Raw genomic sequence first — 15,530 nt, 5'->3', positions numbered from 1 at the left:
TACGAAAATGTAGCTTCCAAAGAGATTTTGTAAAACCCCAGTTGTAATGGATCCCATGTAAAATGTTATGAATATGAATACATTTTTTTACATATCTTTTTTTTAAATTCACTTGTTATTTGTTTTATTTATGTCTTTGAGTTATCGTTACATGCATTCGAACAAATACATGTTGCGCACGAATTCGATAAAGCACTACATATTAAATTTAGGGTACATTTAATCGTGTTGCGTATAAATCTGACAAATAAACGTAACATTCAAGTAAAAAATAGTAATAAACGACACGTATGACAAACTACATTGCATGCAAATCCAACAAACATCGATTTTCATTACTTCAAGAGAATATTACAAAGTGCATTACATTGATGATGAGATATCATTTGGCAATAAGTATATCTTCTCTCTCCTAGGCTTCTTCGAGCTATACTCCCCATGGTCAGAGCTATTCTTGATCATAGGCAGCAATACATTTTGCCTTAGTAGTTCTTGCCTAATGACATTCGGGTCTTGAACACTAGCAACCATGTCAAGGGCCACCCTTGAAAAAAGTAGCCAGACCTAGTACTAGAGAATAAGTAGAGTAGATTCTTCGAACGTCAAAGCAACACTACTTCCTCCAAGCTGAAGTTTTGTCGGGATAGTCTTGAAGTCTTGCAAGTCAAATGTATTGGCTGAAATAACTTATGGATCTCTCCATGAAAGAGAATGTGACCATGTCAACTCATCTAAGCTAGTTTCATGCTATTCTTAAGAACTGGTTTTGCAATGCATTGAATTCAAAGAGGATGTCACTCAGTTGTTCTTGCTTGGAACTCTTAATGAGTCTTGGGATGTATTCCGCACTACCTTATGTGCTTCTGCCACTACTCTAAAGCTATATGATGTTGAGAGCTCTCTTTTGTAAGAAGAGATAAATCGTAAGAATTTGGATGCCTCTCATGTGTCTCATGCTTTGACAATTGGAGGCCGACATGATGGAAATGCAAAGAATGATCATGGATAGGATTCACAGAAATCTCGGTCCAAGTCACATGGCAAGTTGTTCAATAAGTCGCTTGGGAGAAATGCAAATCTGACTTGTCGTCATTGTGGGAAGAAAGTTCACATAAGGCCACAATGTCATGAGTTGCGCAATGAAAGGCACAAAGACAAGGGGGAAGAGAAAGTGCAAGAAAATTATTTTGATCACAGCATAGTACCTACTAAGTCAAGTGTTAAAATTGAAGAGATCAATGTTATGCAGCCTGAGGATAGTGATGGGGATTATATCCTTGCAGCAGAGTCATCTAGTATTTCACATATGTAAGAGATACATTCTGTGTATGCATAGTGTTGGCTCTTAGACTCAAGTGCATCCTTTCATGTGGCACCTTGCTGAGAGTGACTCCATTCATATCGTTCTGTTTCGGGTTCTGTGTGCTTGGGTGATGACATGTCACTTGAGATTGTCGACATTGGTAATGTTAGGCTACATTTTTCTTCTAGCAACAGTTTTGTTATGCACGATGTATGTCATGTACCTGCATTGACACGTAATCTCATGTCCACTGGACAACTTGATGATGCAGGATATCATGTATCTTTTGGAGACTCTACATGGAAGATTACTCGTGGCAGGCTTGTGCTTACGAGAGGTGCCAAGGATGGTAGCCTGTACCCCTTAGTTGTTTTTGGATCTACAGTCAATCATGTTTTATTGGTGGGGTCTTTTCCTCATATATCTCTTTGGCATGCTCGTTTGGGGTATATATATGTTAAAGGAATGAAAATGCTTTTTGGTTTGCAATACTTACCACCCCTTAACTATTCTCATTTTGATTCTTGTGATCATTATCATTATGGCAGGCAAACTAGGTGTACGCATAAGAAGTTTGGTATGTCATGCATAAGTGAGCCCTTGGCTTTGGTACATTCTGATGTCTGTGGACCCATGCTGTGTCAATATTTGGGTGATACAAAGTATATTGTTACTTTCATAGATGATTTTTCACATAAAGTATGGGCTTATCCCATAAAGCGAAAGTCCAATGCATTATCATTTTTTTAGAGATGGCTTACTTTGGCAGAAAACCAACATGTAGGCTGAAATGCCTAAGGATAGATAATGGGGGTGAGTACGTCTCACGTGCTTTTGAGCAATTATGTGATGAGAGGGGTATTAAGCATGAATTGACTACCCCTTACACCTCTCCCCAGAATGGTAGGGCTGAGAGGATGAATAGGACCATCCAAGAGAGAGTTTGTAGTATGATTAGCCATGCAGGCCTACCCCAGCACTTTTGGGCTGAGGCAGTTACGACTGTTGTGCATATCATTAATAGATTGCGATGTAGTGCCATTGATTTCCAAGTTACAGAGAAGATATGGACAGGAAATCCTCCCTCTTATGCACATTTACATGTCTTTGGATGTGAGGCATTCTACCATGTGCCCCAAGGACAATCGTAACAAGCTAGATCCTAAGAGTGTTAAATGCATATTCCTTGATTATGGAGATGTAGAAGAGATGGGTAACCATCTATAGGATCCGTAGGTGTAGAAAGTCATCCGCAGAGCCATGATGTAGTCTTCCATCAAGACAAGATGCATAGACAGCCTGAGAGAGTCATGGAGATACGCAAGGTTATATTTCAGGAGGAGCCACGAGCTCCCATATAGCCAGGTGAACAGCCTGCAACAATAGCAGATGTTCATGGCTAGGGTTTTGGATAGAATATTGGGCAATAGCAAAGCCTGTAGTGTGGCATTCTACTAGAGATAGATGCCCACTTGATAGATTTGAGCCCTCCATGCACTATGTCTTGGTTATAGATGCAAAAAAACCTCTCACCTATGATGAGGCTATGCGCAGGGGTGACAGTCACTCCTGGGAGAGGGCTATGTAGTCTAAGATAGACTCCTTACATAAGAATATGACTTGGGATTTGGTTTCCTTGCATGTTGGCAAGAAGGCTTTGCCATGCAAGTGGATGTACAAGCTGAAAAGTACCCTTGGACACCCCAAGGCAGTATTCAAGGCTAGATTGGTAGCAAAGGGTTTTAAGCAAGAGCATGGTGTTGACTTTGATGAGGTCTTCTCTCATGTGATTAAGATGACCACCCTGCACTTAGTCTTGGCTTTGGTTGCACAGCTTGACTTGGACTTCTACCAGATGGATGTCAAGATAGCTTTCTTACATGGGGACTTGCATGATTAGATTTACATGGAGCAGTCTAAGGGCTTTGTAGAGCCTGGCAAGGAGCACCTTGTGTGCAAGTTGAAGAAAAGTCTTTATGGCTTAAAGCAGGCACCTAAGGAATGGTACCACAAGTTCGATGCTTTTATGCAGTCACAAGGCTACAGTCGTAGTGTTATGGATCCGTGCTTGTACACAAAGAAATCCCGTGATGGATCTTTGCTTATTTTGGTACTCTATGTGGATGACATGCTATTAGCAGGGAAAGCTCATGATGAGCTAGATGCTCTTAAGGCTCAACTCAAGAAGAGCTTTCAGAGGAATGATCTGGGACATGCCTCTCACATACTTGGTATGTGCATTAGACGTGACAGGCATCAAGGACTCCTCTACTTGTCACAAAGGGAGTACATTCATAAAGTCCTTGAGCACTTCCGCATGCAGGATGCAAGGAGGCCTCACATGGATAAGAGATACTGAAAGGTGAGAAGGATCGAAGCTTGCATGGGAGAGCTATGGCAGGAGAGCAAGAGCAAGAGAGAGATAGACTCACAATGTGGAAACTCCAATAGTCATAATGTCTGACCGGCCTTCCCTTTATTCATCTGTCTCTAAAAGAATAAAGAATAAAGTGATGGTGATGGGCGCCCACCACCTGTAATGTGCAAGCGCGAGCACTATCAATGTAGCAATACACATGCAGCTAGGTGGAGGCGCCTTTATCCCCAACAGTTTTCCACTTAAAGAAGAATTTTCCCTAGTGAGGAGTGAAATAAAAAATAAAAAAATGAAAAAGACAATACAACATATACACATATACAACAGGATGAGGAAAAACGTCATCTCATCCCATGCCCATCAATCTCCTAAGGAAGGCAAAGCGCTCCATAGAGAGGCTTTTGTGAGTAGATCTGCAGGATTCTGGTCAGTCAAGATCTTGACAAGGTCAACATACTTGTCCTCAACGACCCCACGTATGAACTAATACCTCACCTCAATGTGTTTCGTCTTTGCATGGAAGACCGGATTCTTGGCTAATTGAATAGCACTCATACAATCCGAATGTAGTGTAGGGATAGCATCAATACTAAGATCATGAACCAAATGGCCTAACCATACGGCCTCCTTGTAAGCCTTAGTGGCTGCAACATACTCGGCCTCAGTGGTGGAAAGAGCCATACACTTCTACACCCTGGACATCCAAGAGACATCATCTTTAGCATAGGTGAACACATAGCCAGAAGTGGACTTCCTACTATTTGCATGTTCTGCATAATCAGAGTCAATGTACCCCACGACTTCTGTATCCTAGCTACCATAGCATATGTATATATCTGCAGTGCCCTACAAGTACCTCATGATACCTTCACGACATCCCAATGCTTCTTGCTAGGTGTAGCCATATAGCATGCCACAACACCAACTGCAAAGGCAATATCTGGACGAGTAGCTATCATGGCATACATAAGACTGCCCACTACGGATGCATAGGGAATCTTGGCCATCTCGACCCTGTGTTCATTTGTGTGTGGATAGCAATCGGCCTATGATGCATTGTTTCTCTTGTGACGTATGAAACGCAAGAGGGTGTTAGATTCTCTTGTCCAGAAGGCCTCCTCGCATTTCATATGTCTTGTGCCTGCATTGTTTTATTGAAATTGGAGGTAGACTATGTGATTAGTGTTTTTTACTACTTAGTGATTGTAGATAACATTATATGAGAGATTTAGATATTTTTCCTAATTCGATTGTTTTTTTTTTAATGTTTCAGATGGCTAGAACTAAGGCCACTGCAAGGAAGCAGAAAGTTAATCCTAGAGGTCTTGCTTCAAATATCCATCAATCCTCCAAGTCTTTCAAACTTACAAGGAAATCAAAGCCAAGAAGAAGGTTTTCATAGCATGTTAGGTGCCTAAAGGAGATTAGAAATGCAATGAAGGCTCTACATAATGCAATTCCAAAACTGCCTTTTCAGAGGCTTGTCAAAGAAATTTGTGATAAGCATAGTCTTGATAGTTCAGATGGACTAGGGAAACTCTCACAACTGTATTCAGGAGGCTACATAATCTTTTTTTATTGAGTTTTTTCAAGATTCTTATATATGTGTTGCTTATACACATAGGCTTACACTTATGGATAAAGATATGATAATTCTCAGGAGATTGAGATACAAGTTTTCAAAGGTCCTTGAGCCAGTCCCCCTTTCTAATGTGAAGGATCTTAATATTTTAAATGTACTTCCATATAGAAAGAAGACAAATGATCCAGATCTTAAGGTTAAAGATATCACCCATGAAAAGGACACAAGACAACATGAAAAAGAGGAAAATGTCACAGAAGAGCAAGCAAATAAATAAAGGGAGTATAAAAGAAAGAATGAGAAAGAAAAGGAAGCAGAACAACTCTCATCTTTTGAAGAGGAGTTATCTACCCTTCTTGAAAGGGCTAACCCTAAGGGCTTCAATGTTTGTTGCTTTTTACCTGGTGATATTAACAAAAGATCTAATATGGTATTTTTAGACTCTGATTGTGTTCAAATTCTCAAGAATAAAGTGAGAGAAGTAAATAACTCTATTCTTCTTACTAGGATGAGGTATAGTATAGCAAAATTTATTTTTACTCACTATATTTTTCTAGCAATTGACTTTCATATTGATGCTTACTATCTTCATTCCTTTTTGCTAGGTGAGTAATGCATGAGCTCCCCTTTGATATACAACAAAAGATTGAGGTTCTTGATCCATCTATCTCATACTATATGAGGAGTGAGCTTGATGTGAGTGCATTTGACCATTGGTTCAATTCAATTGACTTTGAAACTTTGGAGCTTCTTCTAATTCCATGCAATGAAAAGTAAGTAATTTGATATTTTTTTCGATTTTATGAGATCTTGTTTTGCTAGATTATTGAAATATTTTTGTTTTCAATTCTCATTAGAGCCTAATTGGAATAGATTGTGTGGAGAGGGAATGTTTCCTCATCAATTCTATAAAAGGAAGCCATGGAAATGCCAAGTTGTAAGTTATATAATCTAGGGTCTCCTTGATATTTTGATCTTTTTGTTGTAGGTGCTCTAAATATTTTGATATTTCTTTTGTAATAACTATTAATTTTATTGCCTTTTTTGTACAGAGCTGTAAAAAGATTGATTGAAGTGCTACAGAAAAGGCCTCCCATGCCTTTTAACTTACTTACAACAATGCAATATAGACAAGTTGTGGTAAGCTCTTGATTAATATGGTTGGAACATCCTAAGAAAATTTATTCTAAAAACTACCATAAACAAGTTTCATAGTTTTACTTTATATTGTCGATTGAAGTGTCCTCATCAAGATAATAGTTACTATTGCGGCCGGAGAGTAATTGTAAATGCCTGAAGATTGGTTTAGTTTATTTATCTCAATGATGATAAATTTATAAAGGTGATGTGAAACATACTAAACTTTAAGATAGAGGTTTATTGCAAAATAATCCATTGATGATAATAATATAGTCGATTGTAAAAAATAACAATGAACTAAAAATCTTCTCTTACAAATGTATGACAATTTATAAGGGATTGTTATATAAGTGAGTATGTTTGGTATATAAGAGCAAAGCTCATGAATTACATAATGGTCAATTGTATTTGTATACAACCAACAAGAATGGACAATAGTGGGGGACTAAAACATTAAAGGAGAGAAGGTGATGTAACTAGAGCAGGTGAAGCTATGCCTTCAACACCCAAGGCAACCAAAGCATCAAAGATAGGCAAAAGGAATCCTAGAAATGATGTCCCTTCTCCTAAGAAAAGTTCTCAAAAAAAGTAGCTTTGCCTCATTGATTGTAAGCCCTTGTGTATAAGTCATGGAGATGGCTAATGAAAATTTGACACAAAATTTATACATGTATTTTATATTGATAGTAAAGAGATGTTTTCTTCAATATCCTTACATTGTATATTCTTCTCTCTTCTCATTGATATATGTTAAAAAAATATGTTACAAATGTTTATTAATCAGGAAGTGAAATCAGATATACACCTAAGTATATATAATATGATATAAAAACTTGCTCTTTTTGTTTTAAGTTGGAATGCAAATGAGTATGGTAGTTCAATATCTTCATTCTGTAAATCCATCCTCACTTGATATAGCGTATATGATGATCTAACCTTTAGGATTGCAATAATGTCCTCATTGTACCAAACATCAAGATCCACTATAGGATCTTTACTAAAATTATCAAGATTTTGATCTAAAGCAACCAAACTACCACCAACATAATGCCATCTACTATAATAAAAGCTAAGGATGAAATGTTGAGTAGCAATCATATATTTATAAGCTGTAGAGTCTTGATCTATCTTACATATAATTTTTCCTTCTGTCCTAATGTCCCATCTCTCATCATCAACAAATTTTATAACATGGTCATATGTTAGCCTCTTCACTGAAAGCATGGCCTTTGATCTTCTTATATCAACATTAGAAAAGAAGTCAACAAATATATTAATATGCATGAACAAAGTAACTTTGCTTAGCTTACTTGAGATACTAGGTTTTAATGCTCTCTGTATCTCAAAAAATGTTTTACATCTATAGCCCTCACTAGTAGTTGGACTTGACAAAAGCCACTCAAAGCTTGAAAAATCGAGCAAAGGAAAGGGGGATATTGATCCCCATTGGCTACACTACATGGGGACAATATAAGAATGGTCATAGAAGAATATTACATTCTCTGCAAGCTCTGTCTTCTTTCTACCTTTATACATCTCTTCTCCAATCAAGCCATGCATCACATCAATCACATCAACAATAGACTCAACTAGTTGCCATTTCTCAAGATTAGAGGGATAGACATCTACAAGTCAAATGAACAAATGTTATAATGGAAAACCTTAAACCAAGTTCAAGAAAATAAAGACTTTAAGAATCAAATCCTTACAATTTGGTTTATACATTGGAATATTTGAACTTTCAGGTTCCAAACATAGCTCTCTATATATAAACACATGTTGCACCAGAACCTCTTTTATTCTATTCTTATTTACTTCAAGCTTGAAATCTCGGATTCTACCTTTCCAAGCAGAGATGAACAAGCTCTCATATCTTCACCTTTTCCCACGTTTTGCCTATTGCTTGTATAGTGATCCAACTGCCTTTGTTAATGATTGTAGGAATCCATCTTCCATATTTTTGGAATGAGTTAAGCACTGATATGGATGTGATTTGGAAGCTTGGACGCCTTGTTGAAGGTCGAATTTTTGTATCCATATAAGAGAGAGAGAGAGAGAGATGACTAAGCTACCACAAGAAAGGAGGGAAAAACACAAGGGATAAAAGAAAGTGGGAGAATACAATTATCATTAATCCAGACATATCATTAAATAAAAGTGGCGTGGACTATATATCTTTAATGTAAAGAATATCATAATCACGAATATAAGAGGCTAAAAATAGATATTGATAATACAAAGTCTTAATATTATATATGTATATATATATATATATATATATATATATATATATATATATTATATAGTAAAATATTTTTTTGTATTTTTTTAAGTAGAACTTCTGTTACAGAGGCTCTACTCCTATTGGTCTAGAGCACTCTCTCTCTATCTCCTAAAAGGTATTTTTGAGACCTCAAAAATCCCCTAATGAGAGAGAGAGAGAGAGAGAGAGAGAGAGAGAGAGAGAGAGAGGGAGGGAGGGAGGGAGGGAGGGAGGGAGAGAGTGTGTGTGTGTGTGTGTGTTTGTTTACAAAACAAAAATCCATAAATTTTCAATAAAAGTAAACATCTCTAACATTTACAAGTAAATACTAATTTAATGTTTTTAATGATAGACACGAATTTATTTACATAAATTACCAATAAGAGAAAAATAAAAAAATTAATATTTTCATTTAATATTAAAATATTAAATAAAAACTTAAAATATTATGGATGTGTGTGTGTGAGAGAGTGAGAGAGTTCTACTTTACGTACAAAATGAAATCACGTAAATTATTGAGAAGAGTAAAACTACTCCCTTTCTTATAAAATATAAAACCACTCAAACAGCATTCAAACATTCAAATGCAAATACTAAACTAAACATTTCTAGCATTACATGTTATTTTAACATTAGTTAACTACCAACAAAGTACTATTCTTATACCATATAAAATGGAAAAGGGAGGGATGAACCAACCTCAACCAATAGCCATAAAAAATACTTTGTTATTGGCTCACAATCACATGACCAAAGCTCTAATCACGACATTTTAATCATTAGAAGCTCTCTCTCTCTCTCTCTCTCTCTCTCTCTCTCTCTCTCTCTCTCTCTCTCTCTCTCTCTCTCTTCACACAATATAAATAACTGGCTGGTAGAGTGAACATGGATTGCCTACCTTACATAGGTTGCATGCGTGGCTTGCCTATGTGGCTTGTATGCTCTCTTCCATGCATGAAAGACGCAAGATAAGGGGATTTTCTGTCAGTATCTCAGTAGCAATTTCAGTTGGGGAGGGGCCGACAGATCAAATGGAACATAATAAAGACAAAGCCACATGAGCATGGGATATTGCAAAGAAGAAGCTTGCCACAATAGCTCTTCCCAAGTCTCAATGATATTGCAAAGAGAGAGAGAGAGAGAGAGAGAGAGAGAGAGAGAGAGAGAGAGAGAGAGTGTGTGTGTGTGTGTGTGTGTGACCAACCTTGCCTATATGACAAGCCCTACTGTTGCTTGCCTGTTGCCATGTCCACATGCCTCTCTTGATCATGCTTACGAGAGAGAGAGAGAGAGAGAGAGAGAGAGAGAGAGAGAGAGAGAGAGAGAGAGAGAGAGAGAGAGAGAGAGAGAGAGAGAGAGAGAGAGATGAAATCAAAGGCATAGCACAATGTTGAGTAAATGCACAATATCTAATCATCACAACATCGAGTAAAGGCACGATAGCAAAGGCATTATATCTTTTAATCATTGCACCATGCAATTTAAATTTTTGGTATGGTGACCTATAGTCAAATTTGTGAGCCTTTTCATGCTTTGATATACACCAAACCCATAGTCCTAATAATATAGTAGTATAGATAAATAAGAAGTAATGCATAAAAGTGCAAATCAAATAAGAAAGTTTAGCTAAAAACATTGAATGAGAAAGAAGGTGAATGGTAAATAAAAGAAGACCTTTCACTACAATCTCTCATAATCACTTTTAATAATCCTTTTTAGGTCGTGGATGTACCTCCCAAGAGGTATGTCTGATATGAAGAGTCACCAGAGCCACTACAGTGTCCTTTCATAGCTCACCACTGTCACTTCACTTCAGTCTTTACTTCAGTCTTCAGCAGCTACTTCTTTCACTTCTTTTAGCTCTTTTGCACTTGTATTCACCTCTTTCCAAGGCTAGAAAACTTTCCCAAGCTACACTCTCATCCAACAAAACACATACAGAAGCATACAGAACAGTCACAGTACAGTACCAGAACAGCTACAGTACAGTTACAGTACATAGACAGAAGCTCTACAGAAGATCTACAGAAGGTTACAGAAGGTCATCAAAACCTCATAACTCATACTCAAACCATTCCAAACTCTCAAAAACTATTCAATAAGCTTTCACAAGATCTCAATCTTCATCAATCATCAATCCATGCTTCATACAAAAAACAATCAGAACAAAACAGAAGCTATACAGAAGATATACAGAACCAATCAGAACTTATCAGAACATCATATCTCCACTGAAAATCATCATGAACTTCCAAAACATAATCAATATCATCCAAAACACTCTCAAACCACTTTCAAACCAATCAATCATCTCATAAAATCAACCATTCAACTCTCAAAAACAACAAAAATCAGCCAAAAAACATGTCATTTCAACACTCAACATATCCCCACACTTAATAAGGAAGCGTCCTCGTGACCCAGGAAAAAGGGAATACAAGTTCATTCAAAAGCTCAACTTTGATCTTCAATACATCTTCAAAAACAATCCATCCAACCACGACCCCAACTTATCACCTGTATCTGATATAAAAATACAACGAAAGGAAAACCCTTTATACATTAACACTTCTTATCAAACTGAAAATCACAACAAACTTGTAAAGGATATAAGAGGTTTCTTCTTCTTCTTCTGCATCAGCATCTTCAACTATCCAACCAGCAACACCATCACCACAATTCTCCAAAATGTAACTGGCACGAAAGTCAATCCAATAGGCAACCACCACGATCTTATTACATAAATTAACCCACAACACAAACACTACACACAACACAACCATCTGAATGACTCCTCCAAAAAGAGAGATTTATCATTAAAAATCATCCACCATACATGGCAAAGGTATCAATGAAGATGATCCCTCTTGAAAGATTGGTGATTTCGGAAATGATCCATAGACAAGGATTCATCTACAAATGTCTTGGGAGGATTCTGAAAAAAGTAAAGGCAGCACATCCTTTCCAACAAGACAAGGTATCTGCTAGGCAAACACAGGGCATGAAAATATAGGACATCCAACTGGTGGGAGTCAATATTCACATTGACATTCATACAAAGTTTTGGAATGGCCTTTTGATCATTATGGGAATGCCTATGCATATACGCCAGATACCAAGCAAAATGAGCTGTCAATCTCATCGAAGGCTCCAGAGACTGTGAATATTGGTGAGCAAAATGCATATAGTTCTGGTATGCTTGACTGCCAGTTGTCCAATCTCCTGGAATTATTGGCCAGTTTATCTGAGGTCCTGTAAGAGAATCATTCGAGCTCCATCCCTTTCTTTTGGAAATCTGATGATCAAACCTGTCATAGTCACTAACCAACTGAGGTGGTTGAGATATAGAAGTGGCAGGAGATGGAAGTGAAATAAGGAAAAGTGGATGAAGAGATGGGTAGGCAAAATCATAAAAGGAAGAATAGTTTAAAGAAGGAGTGGCTGAAAATTTTAGGGAATCACTTAGAAAGGGTGTTAACTGATAAATAGAAAAGGTAGAAGGTACATGAATGGATGGAGAAGGACATGGTGGAGAAGGGAAAAATACTCTATCCTCAATAAAAGAGCAGTATGTAAATATGGGAATTTGAGGAAAATATTGAGGTTGGAAAAGAAGGGGTAAGATGGTTCTGGAATTGGTTTGATAGAGGGAAAGATATATATCATAACGGTGAGCCATTTGTTGATAATACAATAGGGTAGGAACAGAAGGACCTAAGATAGATTTTCTCTGATAGGCATCAAAAAAGGTAGAATCAAATGGATTATGTTTGGAAAGATAAGCTAAGAGATCCACCCTCTGTTGATTAGTGCTCTGTACATAGGTAGGGGCTATGTTCTGTCTTTGATTCAGGACCACAGAATCAATCATGGTATGCCAGGAATTATCAGGGCAAGTAGCCACTTTGGAGGAGTAACTATGAAACATGTCATCTATTCGCAACTCCAAATGGTTGACATACAAAATAGCTTGTAAAACCATGTCTCCCACATACCAAGCCATATCCACTTCATCTGGAATCAACAAGTCTCCTCGTAGATACATATATGACATCAACATGGTATCAGTCGTGACAGAATCTTCAAACACCATACGGACCACCTCTGTCAGTAACTCAGGAGACCAAGCCCCACTCCAACCATCCTCTGGAAGAGGAAGATCCATCGTTGAAAGCTTCATGTAGAAGGCCAACTTCTGTAATTGATAATGGACAAAGAAAGAATAGTCCGGAGAAACATATTCCTGGAATCGCTCAAATGAAGACCATAACAAATCCATCCTGGACTGCAATCTTTCCACTTTATCTTGGAAGAGAGGACACAAGGTAGCCTATCTTTGAAGAGCTGCCAAGTCCTGCTGTGAGAGAGAAGGGATCAAGGGAACATGAGGGCTTGGAGGAACAGACCGTGACTTTGCCAGTTGATCTTGCAACTGCTTGATTTGGGAAGCTTGTGATTCCACTGTTTCATTAGCAGTCTGTAAGGCTGAAAGTTTGACATCTAAAAGAGTTTGGAACTCTTGGGCTTCTGTGGACATCCTCTCCTTCTCCTATGAGAGGCTAGTAACCTCTGATTGAGCCTCTATTAACTGAATCTTCAAAGAAGATATCTCATCTCTTTGGGTTGCAATCAGTTGGGTTTGTTGCTCCATCTGCTTAAACAAATCTGCTAGGGTATCCTTAGCAGAGGCTAACTCGGATGTTGCCTTATGCAACTGGTCCTTAGACTGCATCAGTTTTTCATAAAAAGAAGCGTACAGCTGTTGAACACAGGCTGTCATTGACAGTTCAATGGAACTCTGAATGTCTTTACATAGGAAAGGAATGGCATCTCCCGAGACTAGACTGTTTAGTGAGGGGACTGATATGTCCAACGAACCTTCTCGATGTGCTCTGAACAGGTTATTACATGTGAGATAACCAGGGAGATCACTGCCAGAGGTAGCAAGAATGGGCACAGAAGGAAGAACTGAAGGAGCTTTATCTGCTACCCGCTTCAAGCGTTTGCGTTGTATGACCAGGGGAGACGGAGAATCCAAATCCTCTATATCAATTGGTTCTGACTCATTTGAAGGTGGAGGAGGAGGAGGTACTGGATCAGATGGAGGAGGTGGAGGCACACGCTTCTGTAAACCTGAGTAGGTCAAGAAGACAGACAAGTACGATCCATAGGTGACATTGGTAGCATTGCCCCTGGTGACTTTGACGAAATGTTGATCCATCTTAGTGAGTAGGTAAGTGCTCCAATCAATAGCTACTCCTTTTAACACCATCCTTGAAGCTGTAAAGAGCTCTTTGGACAAGTAATGGGATGGCGTTTTTGCAGGCATAAACCTGTCTTGGAGAAACTGACAGACCAACTTCCACACAGGATCAGTGATCATGGAAAAGGAAACTCCTGACATCCAGAATTTCCCTGGTCTGCTTTTGTAACAGCTTCAAAATCTCTTCGTTAGAGAAAGCTGGTGAGTTGTAACAAAGGGTTCACCTTTGGAGGAAAGAGATAGAGCCTTCCCAAGGCCTCGAGGTGTCAAAGTCATGGAAGTACCCTGGATCAGTCCCAACTTCTTGCTGTAGGAGGCCAGAAACTCGTCACACATCGATGGATCCTCTAGAAGCAATGGAAAAGAGGCAGCCACGAAAGTGGCGAGTCCCGCCTTCGTGAGAGGCTCAAAAGTGAGTAGGGAAGAGTAATCCCTACTGACTAGTGGGACATATTGGATAGGGGGAGAAGTGTGAGGCGCCATTCAGATGGTTACACACACACCACAACACAGACAAACAAGGAGAATGCCTGCAAAGCAACAGACAAAAACCAAGGATAAGATAGCAACCAATATGATAAAACCTGACTCAACCAACTATCCCCAAGCAAACCACAGCCTAGAAAAAATTCGACATGACCTCTAGACATATGCGACCGAAAGCTTCATGCTATACATCATGCAAACACCCAAATCCCCGTATCAGGCAATAAAGAAAAAAACTACACACTGTACCCTTAACCGTAACAAAGAAACTGAACCAAAACATAACAACAACCCACACATATCAAGACCACAACTTTGATAATCAGGTTTGACCATGGAGACAACTCCGAAGACTTCGCGTACCCATCCCATGAAACGAGTTCATTAAAAAGGGGAAATAAGTGCAGTGAGGGGGAATTAATTTAATGAAAGGTTCATTTTAATAAATTATTAAGAAATGGATGAATTTTTATTAAGTGATAAACCTTATCAAGAAAACGGGGGTTCCTTCTTAAAATTTTAATTACCAATTATTAGGTTAAAACGGTGCATTAATTCGAATCCCGAACTTCGATAAGACTGGGTCTCTAAATGCAAGTTCCTTTATTAAAAATTTAAGGTGATGTGGAGCGCTTTTTTGCCAGCGTGTGCTCTTGTGACGGCTGGTTCATTTTAATTAAAAATATTAAAGTGCCTCTTAAGCGCACTTAGCGCGTGCTAAGTGAACGGCGAGCTTATTTTTATTATAAAATGGTGTGTTTAGCGCGAGCACGCGTGCCATGGTGGTGTTTAAGGTTCATTTTAATAATTAACCGTGAATTTCGAGGTAGCGAAAAAAAAATAAAAAGATAAAAGAGAAAAAAATACCTGGTAGTGGATGTATGTGAATGCAATGAATGCGCTCTTCTCAATCCCAAAATAGACGTCAGTAATCCAAAAAGAACCAAGGTATCTGGATTTTTCTAGAATTTTTAGTGTGTGTTTTGAATGAAAGATGATTTTTTTAAAAATGAATTTAGGTGTTTAATGAAGTATTTTTACAGCTTAGAAAATATGCCAAAAATAAGTAAAAATGTTAATGGAATTTTTTGAAATTTTTTGCAATTAATTTGGAAT

Source organism: Lygodium microphyllum, chromosome 17 (assembly GCF_053477565.2).
Source record: "Lygodium microphyllum isolate KBCC chromosome 17, Lygodium_microphyllum_v1.1.10, whole genome shotgun sequence".
Taxonomy (NCBI): domain Eukaryota; kingdom Viridiplantae; phylum Streptophyta; class Polypodiopsida; order Schizaeales; family Lygodiaceae; genus Lygodium; species Lygodium microphyllum.
Note: the sequence above shows the minus strand (reverse complement) of the source record.